Consider the following 12,438-nt stretch of genomic DNA (forward strand, 5'->3'; position numbering starts at 1 on the left):
AGTTTAACTTTGCGGTGTCAGTTCTTGGCAAAAGGCCGTGGCAGCGTAACATAGCCGGTAGCTCCGGACAGCGTTTCACTTGTTTTTAATCCCGAGCGACTGTTGCGGAGGTTTTGCGATCATTCTGTGACCCGCGTCACAAAACCATACGATAGAATCCAAATAACCACCAACACTGTGGGCTACTTGTGTTCGCCTCTTGTTATAGTGCTGTTTTTATTTTTTTTACAAGCAGGCGAGTGGTGATGGTGGGTGGGTGGTGGGGGCGAGTGGTGTGAGGCAGGCTGCTGGAGCAGGTGACATCTGTGACCCAGCACAACAGCAGTGGATGCCGGACACATGTTCCTTCCTCAAAGGCTACTGGCACCCTTTCTGCCTCATTGGGCTCATGCCCACACGCATGCCCTCAAACACACACACACACACACACACACACACACACACACACACACACACACACACACACACACACACACACACACACACACACATTTCTAAGTACTACAACTGAATGAATCCACTGTACATTAAGTTATTTTGAAACGAACGTGACTCAACATACTTTAAGGATATAAAGGCTGTAAAATCCGTTTCCCCTTACAGAGGCTTTTTGTCTATTCCAGTGACTGGAGAGATCATTTTAGACCGTTGACCTCCACTTCTCAGGCTGCTAACAGCTACTTTTTCAACATGCCAGACTGCCAAACATCAGGATCATCGGCTTACAGAAAGTGACCTCCCGATGTGTGCAGCTAAGAGCTAGGTCAGTTTGAGCTAGGTCAGTTTGGAATAACCCACCTCGGGCATGGCTGCTGCTCGGTGCCTTTTTTGCTGATTATAACACACTCATAAATACACGCCCACGCAAACATACTATATGGTCGTGCGTGCCTAAATTGGTACTTTCCCCAGCTTCACAAAATGACAAATCTGATGATTGATCGTGTGCTTGCTGAGTTATTAACCCGTTATATTCACCAGGCCATTAGCAGCCTAAAAATGTAACCGCTAATTAAAGCAAAGGCCTCCGTTTCCCCGATTGAGTCCCACGCTCCCCTCACTGAGCTGAAGACCATTATATACAGTAAAGAATATAAATACCCCCCCCCCCCCCACGCACACACACACACACTTCTATTCCCTAGGATTGTCCAATATACTGCATTTTCAGTATTACAATCTTGCAACAAGTCCAAGGGTGTTATTGTTTCATTTTCTGTAAATAGACGTGATTTAACACCGTTTTACATCAGCCCTCCCCCTCCATGTTGCCCATCCCGTCTGCTCCCTTATCCCTAGAGAGGGGGGGGGGGGGGGGGGGGGGGGGCTGCGTTTCTCGCCGCATCCTGATAAAGCCGACTCTCCCTCTGATGTCTCTTATCGCTTCTCATCTCGCTGCGGTAAAGACAGTCTCTTGTTTGCTTGATGCTTCCTGACAGTTTCTCCTCTTTCCGTTCGTTTCTTCTCCCTCGCCCCTCTTAGGTGACGCCCAGTGCCTCGTGCCAGTACTGCGTGCAATGGATCAAAATTGTCAGAATGACTTAATGGTGCGCTGACCCGCCACCCGACCCCGGCTGTTTATCAAATCCTACAATATATCGTAGCTAGATACCCCCCCATTCTGTGAGAGGTATAGATTTGTTGCCCCGTATCTCTTGGCAGTGCAGTGCTCTTTCTTGCTTACTGCCGTTGACAGAGTGTGTGTCCAATGCAGGCTACGCTTGGCCGCGTTGGGGTAATGCTGCTGGGCAACTCAGATCCAGTAAACAAACAACATATATTGTATTCAAGAGCAAGGGGAGTGGTTCTATAGCCAAGGGGGCCTCGCTGTGTATTTGTTTGTATGCATTCTCGTGTGTTTTTTGTACAATTGTGTTCGTGTGCGCGTTGACCTACCATGTAGGCAACGCGGCAACAAGCAATAGACCCGGACTGTGTCAGACCTGCTCTAACCAGGCCGACGGCGGTGGTGTAATGACGGCAAAGTCGAACTTGCCAGAAGAAACACACGGCACGGGCTTCCTGCAGCTCTGCATTGTTTGTGTGTGCACGCCATGGCAGTGGTGGTGCAGGGACGAAGAGGGAACCACAAACCCGTGGAAACCGGGAAAGGAAGCAGAAATAGTCACTCCATTAGTCGATTTAAAGAATTAACAGTTTTAATTGTTAATGTTGAGCATTTGGAAATTCTGCGAGGCAACTTTCACTATTTTCTGACAAATCATTCATGGACAAGATAATCATCTGAAATCAATAATGGAAATAATTGTTAGTTGCCGGCCTGAATTTAATATCTCTGTGTTTTTGAATGTTAAAATAACCCATTAAAAGAAATATGTGAATTTATCACAGTTCTTTTGTACATTTCATCAACAGAACTATCAATGAATCGATGGAGAAAACAACTGATAATAACCGCCACACTGTTGCACAAAAGCCTCAAGAATAAGAGCGGCTCTCGTGAAATAGCGACGTGGGCAGTTGAGGGAATATCGGCTATAACGATATCCTTTTAATAAGCTGAGCAAATAATGCTTCACAAATAAGATGGATTCATTTTGAAAAAGCCGACTACAGGATTGTTGGCAAAGAGAACTGTCTCTGCAAAGCAATATTTGACAGCGGTGCATATAAACTGTATAAACAATCGGGTGAGTAGTTCATTAAATGGATCGACCAGTTGAATGAAAGTGTGCATCAAAAGAATCTTTTTCATTATCTACGTTGACGGTAAAGAATTTTCACGTCATAGTAATAATGTGACGGAAAAGAGGTGGGGCGGGGTATAGGACATATCACAGGACAAACCATGAAGAGTATCAGTTCTGCTATCCGGAATGGAATAGTTCATTTTCTGGTGCAAGCTATGAGTATCAAGGTGCCTTAATAGCCCCCAGTACTGATGTTACAGATACTATCAGTCAGCGTCGGAAATACACGAGGGCAAAGGGCAAAACTGCCCCTAAGAAATATCATTTTGCCCCTGATATCACTAGGAGAGGGGCAAAAAATGCCCCCGAACTTTCTAAACGAATAAATAAATGGAGCGCTTCTTAATCAGACCTGTGACTGCGAGACTGCGGTTAACTCAGCAGACACTTAAATGTTAGTGCACCTATATCCTGAAATTCACGGTAAACTCATTCAAACAGCGCAGATCGGGAGCGAGCGAAGGACTTTGAAAGTTAACGGAAAGATTAACGTGAGACAATATCCGGTTTCTTCAGACGAACATCCGGTTTTCACAATAAGATGCCAACAAAGTATACATATTGCATGATGGAAATTAGATTAAATTAATTATATTCACACTAAGTATAAAACATGCTACCTGCCTAATCAAGGCATCGTTGACTTAATAATTGTGAATAGTTGTTTTGAAAATTTAATAATGACAATAAATAACTACAAAGAAATAAGAATAAAATTGAATATGATTGTCTGATTTATGTTTGTTTTTTGTTTAAAAAATCTAAGAAAACACTTTGAATCTGTAGACTACTGCCTAATAGTCTTATTATTGCCATTTGATGACAATTGCTCATATACTGTAAGCCTAATTAAGTATATTTATTATTTTGAACAAAGGTTAAATATTATTTCACAAGTTTCAAAAAGTGCCCCCAATCTTTTGAAAATGCCACTGGATTTCAGTCATATCATGACATTTAAGTAAATTACACAGTTTGATATTACAGCAGTGCATATGTGGTTGTTGATATTCATAAATAACTAATAATTGTGGTAAAGATTATATTTTTATGTTCAACATAGTATATTTTTGTGTATTTTCTCGGGACACCTCGAGCTAGGAAGACACAATTGAACTGTACGTACTTCTGGTGCCGGAAAATCCTAGAAAGCTCCCAGCAGGCCGAGCATGCACACTTCCTTTCTAGGGGGAAATACACCGTTGTTTTAGAATAGAATGTATACTATCTTTATCCCTTTAAGGGGGAAATGTGTCTCTGCATTTGACCCATCCCTGTATATAGGGAGCAGTGGGCTGCCAATGACAGGCGCCCGGGGAGCCGTTAGGGGTTCAGTGTATTGCTCAGGTACACTGCGACACGTGACAAGTCCCAGTCAGGGATCGAACCGTTGACCTTCCGGTTCCCAGACGACCTCTTAACCCAGTGTGCCACGGTCACCCCCAGTTTTAGGGTTTTCTGTTGCATGTGAACACAAATGGGTCGCATCATGTGACATAATATCAAAAGGAACAGCAGTTCTGTTTGGGGACACCCCTGTCAATATGATCTGACACACTTAATAATACCTCTTTTCCTCTCCATCTGTCACTGCTCCTCAGAATTTCTTTGTTTCTCAACCCATCTTCCAGGCAGCTGACAGATAGAGTTGTGTTAAATGGCAAGCATCCTCCGTTGATATCTGTAATTTCGCTTGTTCTCAATTCTCTCTCCGCGCAAACACTCGCGCACAGATGGACTCTGGCCCGAGATAAGGAGGCAGTCTGCTCTCACCGTTAGGTCCTCGGCTCCCACCAGCCTTCCAGATGGCGCACGGTGCCGGCACCACACCTTTTGACCACATGGCACTCCCTACATCCTCCCAACCCCGCCCACACCCGCTGATACCGCTGTCGAAGTACACAAACGCCAATGAAGTGAAAGATGCCTTGTACGAAATTCATCATTATTAATCTGCCGATGATTAAGGGATTTCTGGGACAACTTCACCCACGTCCGAGATGCACCAGCAGTTTCTGTGTGGAAGAGGACATTTCCTGTGAAGGACTTTCCAGACGCGTATTTGTTTTTCTCAAGAGTAAAATGAAAAAGCTTTCACAAACTGCCATGGCGTCGGATCAGTCAGCGATCGAAAGTAGAGAGACGGGCTTTTATTTCTTAAAACACAGATCATTAAATTATTCAGTGAAAGTTTGCAGAGGATGTGCACTCCTTGTTCTGCAATGTCCTGTTTCACATTCATGCAGCAGCTCGCATCCCGCTCGGGGAGTTCTGCAGGCGAACCACATGTTTGTCTTCTTCTCGTGTTACGGAGCAGCGACACTGGAGCCGACTGGACAGCTGTGTGCTCTGCTTGCGGGTTCATCTGGGTCCGAGGGTCCTTATTTTGTCCCCAGCCAGGGGCTACTTCTGGTCACAATATCGCCTCTTCTGATGCGTTGGGGATTTCGATTTTTCAATTTTGATTCAGTCCACTTGTTTGTCTTTTTAATTCTGCTCCCGTCACCGCGCCTGTCGTTCATTATTGCTGCGAGGTTCGGCTTCTACAAAAGACGTATTCCGGTTCGCTCAGCAGCAGCCCTTTTCATTAACATGCTTCATTCACTCTGTGCGGTTCTCTATTAATGCATTCCTCCTTTCACCCTCGCCCCCTCTCTGTGAATTCCTGTTTACTGTAATGTAGGAACTCCCCATTTGTTGTCCCTGTCATGATCATCTCTCCCGCTGCCCTCTTCTTTCTATTCCTCTCCCTCTCCGTTTTTCTTTTCTCCGCCATGTGCTGTCCGTATCCTTCCCTGCCTGCCTCCATCCTGACTGCAGGGTTGAATCATCCCCGTTTCTGCTTGCCTTGTCACGTTTGCCCCCCCCCCCCCCCTCTGCGCGTCTGTCCAGGCCTCATCACACGACGAATGGCGCGAGCCGGTCTGACATCTCGCCACACCGCTAAGGGCCTCTGATGTCCGTGACGCCAGCGCTGACCTGTCCCTCATTCCTCAAAGCACTGACATCATCAAAGCGGGACACATTTCTGTCCCAGGGTCTATTAATTGCCAAGTATGGAATGAGCCACACTTTCATCCGTGCCGGTTTTCCAGATTAGAAGTGGAAGGAGACGAGGGAGTTTTACATCTTTTTTTCTTTTTTCTTTCTTTCTTTTGTCTGTTATCAAAGGCATGTTCGAGCTGGCTGCAGTTTTTTAGGCCTTTTTCATGTAGTTGGTATCCTGCTGCCTCCTCACTTGGTGCTATCTGGCGGTTGTCGGAGAGAGGGACCACATCAGCACTATTCTCTTCACAGCCTTCCATCCCCTGGGAGACACTCCCCCACCCCGCGTACTCCGCTTCAAACGGCACACCTCGGATCACACGGCCCGCATACATGCGCATGTAGACTTCCAAACAGCAGAGTCGCCGTCCTTGATGAGAGACCCCAGCAATCCGCCTCGCTGGAAGAATTGAGTCACGGCCCTTCCGCCGGCGTCAACTGACAGACAAGCCAAGCGAAAAATGGAATCAACATGTCCCTATATTGGCGAGTGTGTGTGCATGAGCAGTGTGTGATTCTATATCAAGCACATGCAAATCAAGTCAAACCAACCCCAGGCTCATTAAATAAAACATGGGCGTAAGGACAAAAGCCTGCTACTGCAACCTTGCATATTCATAATGAGTGCTCCTTCCCGAGTGTGGCTGGGTGCTTCTAGGGTGTGTGTGAGCCGTGCAGACTCCGAGCCGGGCCGGCGTAACAAGCTTATTCTGTTTTCAGATGCCTAAGGCCATATCCAGACTAGGCCATGTCTCGTTGGATGCAGAGTTCTCAAATAGAACCGATCTCCGTCCACCCGGGAGTTTTCAGCATTATTGGAGCATCCACACGGCAGCCTTCGAAGGCGGACAGCACGTCGATCACTCGCTTCCATGTGTTGTTGTCGTGGGGGCTGATGAATGTAACGTTAGCTCCGCCATTGGGGTATTCCTTCATGAGATACGGCATCAGGGGATAAGCTGGGTCACCCAGCAGAAAAAACAGGGACATCATCTTCGCCCTCTATCAATTCTTTAGGGCATTTGCTCCATCTTTTAGGGCACAACATCATGCAACAGCTCCGACTCGCTAGTTTCTAAGCTAATTTTAACATTACTGCCAATGGGGAAATGCTACAGCGATCAGCATTAGCGAATATAATATATCTTCGTCCATATTTTCATAAAGAAATACTTGCAGACTAAGGTCTCTCAAGGCCACCAAACGGTAAAAGTAAAACAAATCAGCGTTGATCACTCGTCTCTCACTCGTTTCCTCTGTTTGTAGCTGTAGCTCTGAATAGCATTTAGCACCTTAGGAGGAAGAAAAATGTTCATGCCCCTCCGTCCCAACAAAATTGTAACAAAATGATCTATGTTGAATTTTTATTGAAACAACATTTTGTGACTCCTCCATCTGTGCTTTTTCAAATAATAGAATCAAGAAAATTGCAATCACTTTTAAGTAAACCAGATTGCTCCATCGGACAAAAACAAATAAAATATGCAATCACTTTGTTAGAACAATGCAAATAAAGTTATATCTGTGCAAAAAAAGAACTACAATTTGGCAAAAAAATAGCTGCTTGCAATTGGCTGCAATTAACCTGTTTTGCACTAAACATATTTTCAAGATAACAATAAAGTGCAACCTGTGAAAAACTAAACAAAACAGGTTTCATACTATCCGCAGCTAGTTTTCAGACATAAAACGCAGACTGGTCTCTCCTCATCTCCTACCGCGTTCACTGTGAAACCCAGAGCAAGATAGTCATCATATGTTCTTCTTGGCTGCTTGCTGTTAGTCTCGGATGCATCGCTTGCGGTTGCTTTTCTGTTCCCGCCTGCCAAATGTCTCTTCATTTGGAACACTAAGCCACACATGTGAGTCGCCAAGGATCATGGCCGTCGCGGCGTAAACATGTACACGAAAGTACAGGCATTTCGCCATGTATTTATTAATTACTTATACAAAAAAAAAACAGTTTGAGAACCACTGCCTCAAAGGATACCGAGGTATCGTTTGATTGAGGAAGTTTAAATACTACTGTTATTTATTTCGATTAAAGGCAAGGAAGTGATGTCATATTTCGTGGCGATGTTCATACACAATTTTCGTAGACTTTTTGCATTTTTTTTTAATTTTGTGCTTGACAGTTTGTAACCAATACCTGAAACATTCAATGTCGTAATGACTTCATTTGGATCAGTCACATCTGATCTGTAGATGTGGTGCTGATACTGATTGTATTGTTTGTTTTATCATTCATTTCTCGAAATTTTTTTTACATTCTAACATTTTTTTTTCGTCAGTCAGTCCTTTTCAAAACTTGAAAAAGTAGAAACTTTATTGAGGTGTTTCATTCCCAGACGTTTTGTCAGAATATCACACACTGATTCAAGTGTGGGACTCACTCCGGTCCTGATTTTGACTTGAACTCCACCAAAGTACAGCCGGAACAAACACTTGAGGGGAGGTGTGGGGGCGGAGAGAGAGAGACCGGGATTAGATGCTTCCGCCGATCTCGGTGATCCCCAGCCAGCCATCCAAAGCAGGCGGCGGGACCAAGAGAAGAGTAAAGAGAGCCCATTTAGATCAGGCCACGCTGATCCATCGCCCAGAGTGACGGGTGAGGGTTCAGCAGAGAGGACCGTGACTGTGACGGGCAGTGTTCATTAATGTTCCAGCCTCTGCTGTAGACTCCAATCAAGGGGCTCCACACACAAGCAGCCTCAAACACTCAAGTTCTCTCACACACACACACACACACACACGCACACGGCTATCCAAGCAATGAGACAGGCGGGCTAAGCGCTGAGGCACTGATGGCTTCAGTGCCTCAATTGATGGGTGCTTAGAGGGGAGTGAAAAAGGAGAGCTGGAGAAGTGGGGCCGGCGAGAGAGAGATGGAGCGGCAGCTCTGCTCCGTCGATGACTCTCTGATAGCCCGAGCTTAGCGCCACTTCTGCTCAACATGCAAGGCCATTACATTAACCCACATGCCGCCCAGCTGTTTCCATTAAACGCTGCAGCTCCGAAAGTCTCTGTGGCTGTCGCTGGATACACTACAGCCCTAATAAAGCCCTCTTACTTCCAGGTGCTGAGTTCCACTGGTTGAAAAGCTGCGGTGTATGATGCTTGTATCCAGATCGAGTCACAGGGGGGACGACGATGGAATTGGTGTTTCGTTGTAAATTGCCAATATTTGAAGGAAGCAATATTGCATAAGCTATAAGTCTCTACGGGGAGCTGGCATAGCTGCGTCGCCGCTGTGTGACGGACGTGGCAAGCCTCAGAGCAGCAGAGCAGCACTGTGTCTGTTTGCACTGTCATTCAAATGTTTGCCTCCCAAACACCCCGTCTGAAATGTAACCATGCAATGTGTGCATCGATTGTTTGGCCTGTTTTGGTGGTGGTGGATTGACCAGAACGCAGGACAAACAGACAGACCCGCCTGCGAGCGTTCTCCTCAGATAAAAAAGGACGAATGCTGACCGGAGGTGGGTGGGTGTGTGTGTCGCCAATGATCTGTCCTTGACCCAGCCAGCAGAAAACGAGACCGTGCAAAGCAGAAAATAAGTGCGCCGGTGCTTTGACAGCAGTTTGCTTCATTCAGGCAATAAGAGTCTGGATGAATTCTTTATCGACCTAGTTCAGTGGTTTACATTCCTGTACTGTTTTAAATCACAAGTCTTGTATTGTATTTTTTTTATCATATGCGTTTGCTGCTTACTTGTTTGAGTTGTTTTTCACCGTCAATATAGCGTTTTTTAAGCCCTAATTATGTCAATTAAAGTGTAACTTTTTAAAAAGTAGTCTGAAAGTGCGTCTGTTTGGTTTGTCTGTTGGCCTTCACAGGAGGTGGTTGACCACAAAACGTTTTGTTTAAAAAGAAGAAGGAAAAAGAGGAAGAAAAGCACTCGCTCTTCGTCTCATTTCAGCTCCTTTTGTTGCTCTCCAATGTGAACATTAATATGAAACCGAAGCTGGAGGTTCTCTCAAAATGTGCATGTTTATACCCGTTTTACACAATGCATCACTGAAACTTTTAGTAGCTCGTGTTGCATTCTTTGATATTTGGAATGAAACGGCGAAGAGGAGATTTAGTAAAGCTGATTTGAAAGTGTCTTTAATGAGGGTGCATGCTTAAAAAACGATTCTGAAGTGTTATATTCCACAGAGAGCACTTAACTGTTTCTAGTTCCTCGACCAGTCCGATTGCTGCCTTTACCGACATTCAATACAAAATGAAATCTTCGTAGGTATCTAACTGCTGACATGCATATTAACAGCCTTCACCGTGTCCTGTTTGGTGGGTTTTGCATTATTTCAAAGGGCTAAGACATGTACCGGTGGAGCTTCTCTTGCTCCGCCATCCTCTTGATTTCCACAGATCACGCTTTTTCTTCTGTGAAGTGTCACATGAGACGCGACCGATCCGTGTCTTGAGATCAGCAGATGTGTCTGCTGAGCGTACAGTTTCCAGTGTCCGCTGGACGTAGTCACAAGCAACATGGCTGTTTGATTCAGAGTCCATTTGAGCCGTTGGGAGTCCGGAGTGCAGCTCAGTGCTAACGGGTTCATTATTCCAGCGTGATTTAGCAGTCATTAGCATTTTGCATCCATAGATGGGTTGCTCTTGTCAAATGAAGCCAAGTGTGAATTGAGATAAATATTTGCATGAGCACAAATGCACAAGGTGGGCTTCTGTGACAGCCAGAGATTGGTTTTGCCATTTTGGATTTTTTGTTTTTTCCCCGCACCCCCTGTTGTTTGGCGGTTTGCTGGTATCCACATACATCCAGCTGAGGAGCAGCAGGCGATGCCTCTGATGATGTCTCAGGATTGGATGAGAACATCCCTGAGAGGCCTGACGTGAGCTTGTGACACCTTTCCTTTCATGCTAGTCTGCTTTCTAGCTCCAAACCGGCTCTCTCTCTCTCTCGCGGGTCACTTTCATTCATTTGCATGAGATTGAAATGGCGTGAACCTAACGAGCAGCCATGCAAACGGCCTACATCAGATAAGCGCACTCATTTAGGCCTCAGAAGCAAGCATTAGAAGTCCCCTATGCATCATTAAGTCCTGTTGCAGAAAACGTCTAATCAATTTCACTGAAAAGTTGGATTCAAGTACTTCCCAGCTGGTGCGTAGAGAGACTGTTGCTCTAATAATGTCAGTGATTTGTAGCTGAAACTGGCACGTTTTGGTCTTTTGCCACAACAGGATCTTGAAAATTTAAATTCAAGTTCACGCCATATTTATCGGTTTCTCTTAATTTTGGGGTCTTTTGCCTTCATTAGAGTGCAGCTGAAGAGAGGGGACCGATTTGCTTTTCATAATGATGAAATGAAAATGCATGTGTATTACCACGTTATTAATTCCCCTGGATGTTTGATGTGTACATTCCAAATTGTAATCTCGATTCCTTCTCTTTTGTTATCTTAAACTTCTGCATTACGTAGCAGAAAATCTTTAATTTCACGTGCATTTGTGACTTCATGAAGCTGAAATAGAGCTATGATTATGCTTCATTATCAACAGTAGATTATGTGTGCAATAGTTTTTCCCTCCACCTTGTATGAAGCTGTTTTACCTTCGATTTAAAGTAAACAACGCCCCAGCAGCTGTTACTAACAGATACACAATAAAGCAGCAAAGAGACATGTTTGGAAACGAGAGAAGAAGAAAAAGAAGGCATCACTGTTTTTCTTTTTAAAAAAGCTCTGCGTTACCAATCAGCATGAAAACTCAATTTCCCAAATGAATCGGTCACATTGCTGCCGGTGGCAGGAGACACATTCTGTCGCGGTCAGATCCAAATTGTGCCTGAAAATATGACACACGACCGCAGCGCTTGACTGAGTGCATTGTGAGTCCCCACCCAATGGTATCTGCCTGCGCGCCACGGGCACACGCTCAGTCTTCAAGGGGAAGAAATATGTTCACTGCTCCAGCATTTGGGCGGGAACACCACAAGTCAGCTGGAATATGACGGCGTCGTAAAGTAGAAATGAAGAGATTATTTGTTTCAATAACACCAGGAAGACAAGTAAGATGAAGAAAATGTTTATTGTTAACAGATGATATGTGATGATAAAGTCTGTGGCGCTTGGACTCTACAGGGAGTAATGGAGGGGCCTCAGCCCTGAGCAGGCACAAGACTCCCCATGGAGTCCAGACACTGGTGGCTGATGATGCTGATGGAATGATGAAGCTGACAATCATATTCAGAATCAGAACAGCTGATATCATGATTGACAGCCCCCAAACAATAACCGCAAGGAAATTGTGAGTAAGCGTGCATGAGGAGGGAATGGCAAAAATAAACTACAGGCCGAGGCATGCAAAAGCAGTCTTTCGCTAGAGCTTCATTTAAATCAAGTGAACGCACTTTTTAACTTTTTATTTGGAAATTAATACATTTAGAACTCCTTTAGGAATCCTAGCAGCTTTTTGAAAATCTTGAGGAAAGCTCGATATATTCTGGCTTAAGACTCTCACAGGTCAATACAAAGGTCCTCTGTCTAATTTGTATCATCACATGTACAGCAGGTCCTCTGTAATGTGGTGTTGGTTTGTTTCATTGGTCTAATTGGCCCTGAATGTGTCCTGAAATACCCACAATGCCTCTGTGACTGGTTCCCCTTTTCACTCCAGGAGCACACCATAGTGCTCGGTGCACCACTGAGAGTTGTAAACT

The 12,438-nt window shown here is 44.9% G+C and overlaps 1 protein-coding gene across 2 annotated transcripts in view; it reads left to right on the plus strand.

The window, feature by feature from the left end:
- Window positions 1-12,438, plus strand: part of fut8b (fucosyltransferase 8b (alpha (1,6) fucosyltransferase)) — a 72,007-nt gene that overhangs the window by 13,691 nt on the left and 45,878 nt on the right. The window contains exon 1 of one of the 2 annotated variants that reach the window (XM_079290311.1): window positions 654-763. The exons of the other annotated variant lie outside the window; for it this stretch is intronic. The gene's annotated coding sequence lies outside the window, so the exon portion shown is untranslated. Of the gene's footprint in view, window positions 1-653; window positions 764-12,438 lie in introns of those variants that run through there. 2 annotated transcript variants of the gene reach the window in all.

This window comes from Melanostigma gelatinosum (assembly GCF_949748355.1).
Source record: "Melanostigma gelatinosum genome assembly, chromosome: 19".
NCBI classification, from domain to species: Eukaryota; Metazoa; Chordata; class Actinopteri; order Perciformes; family Zoarcidae; genus Melanostigma; species Melanostigma gelatinosum.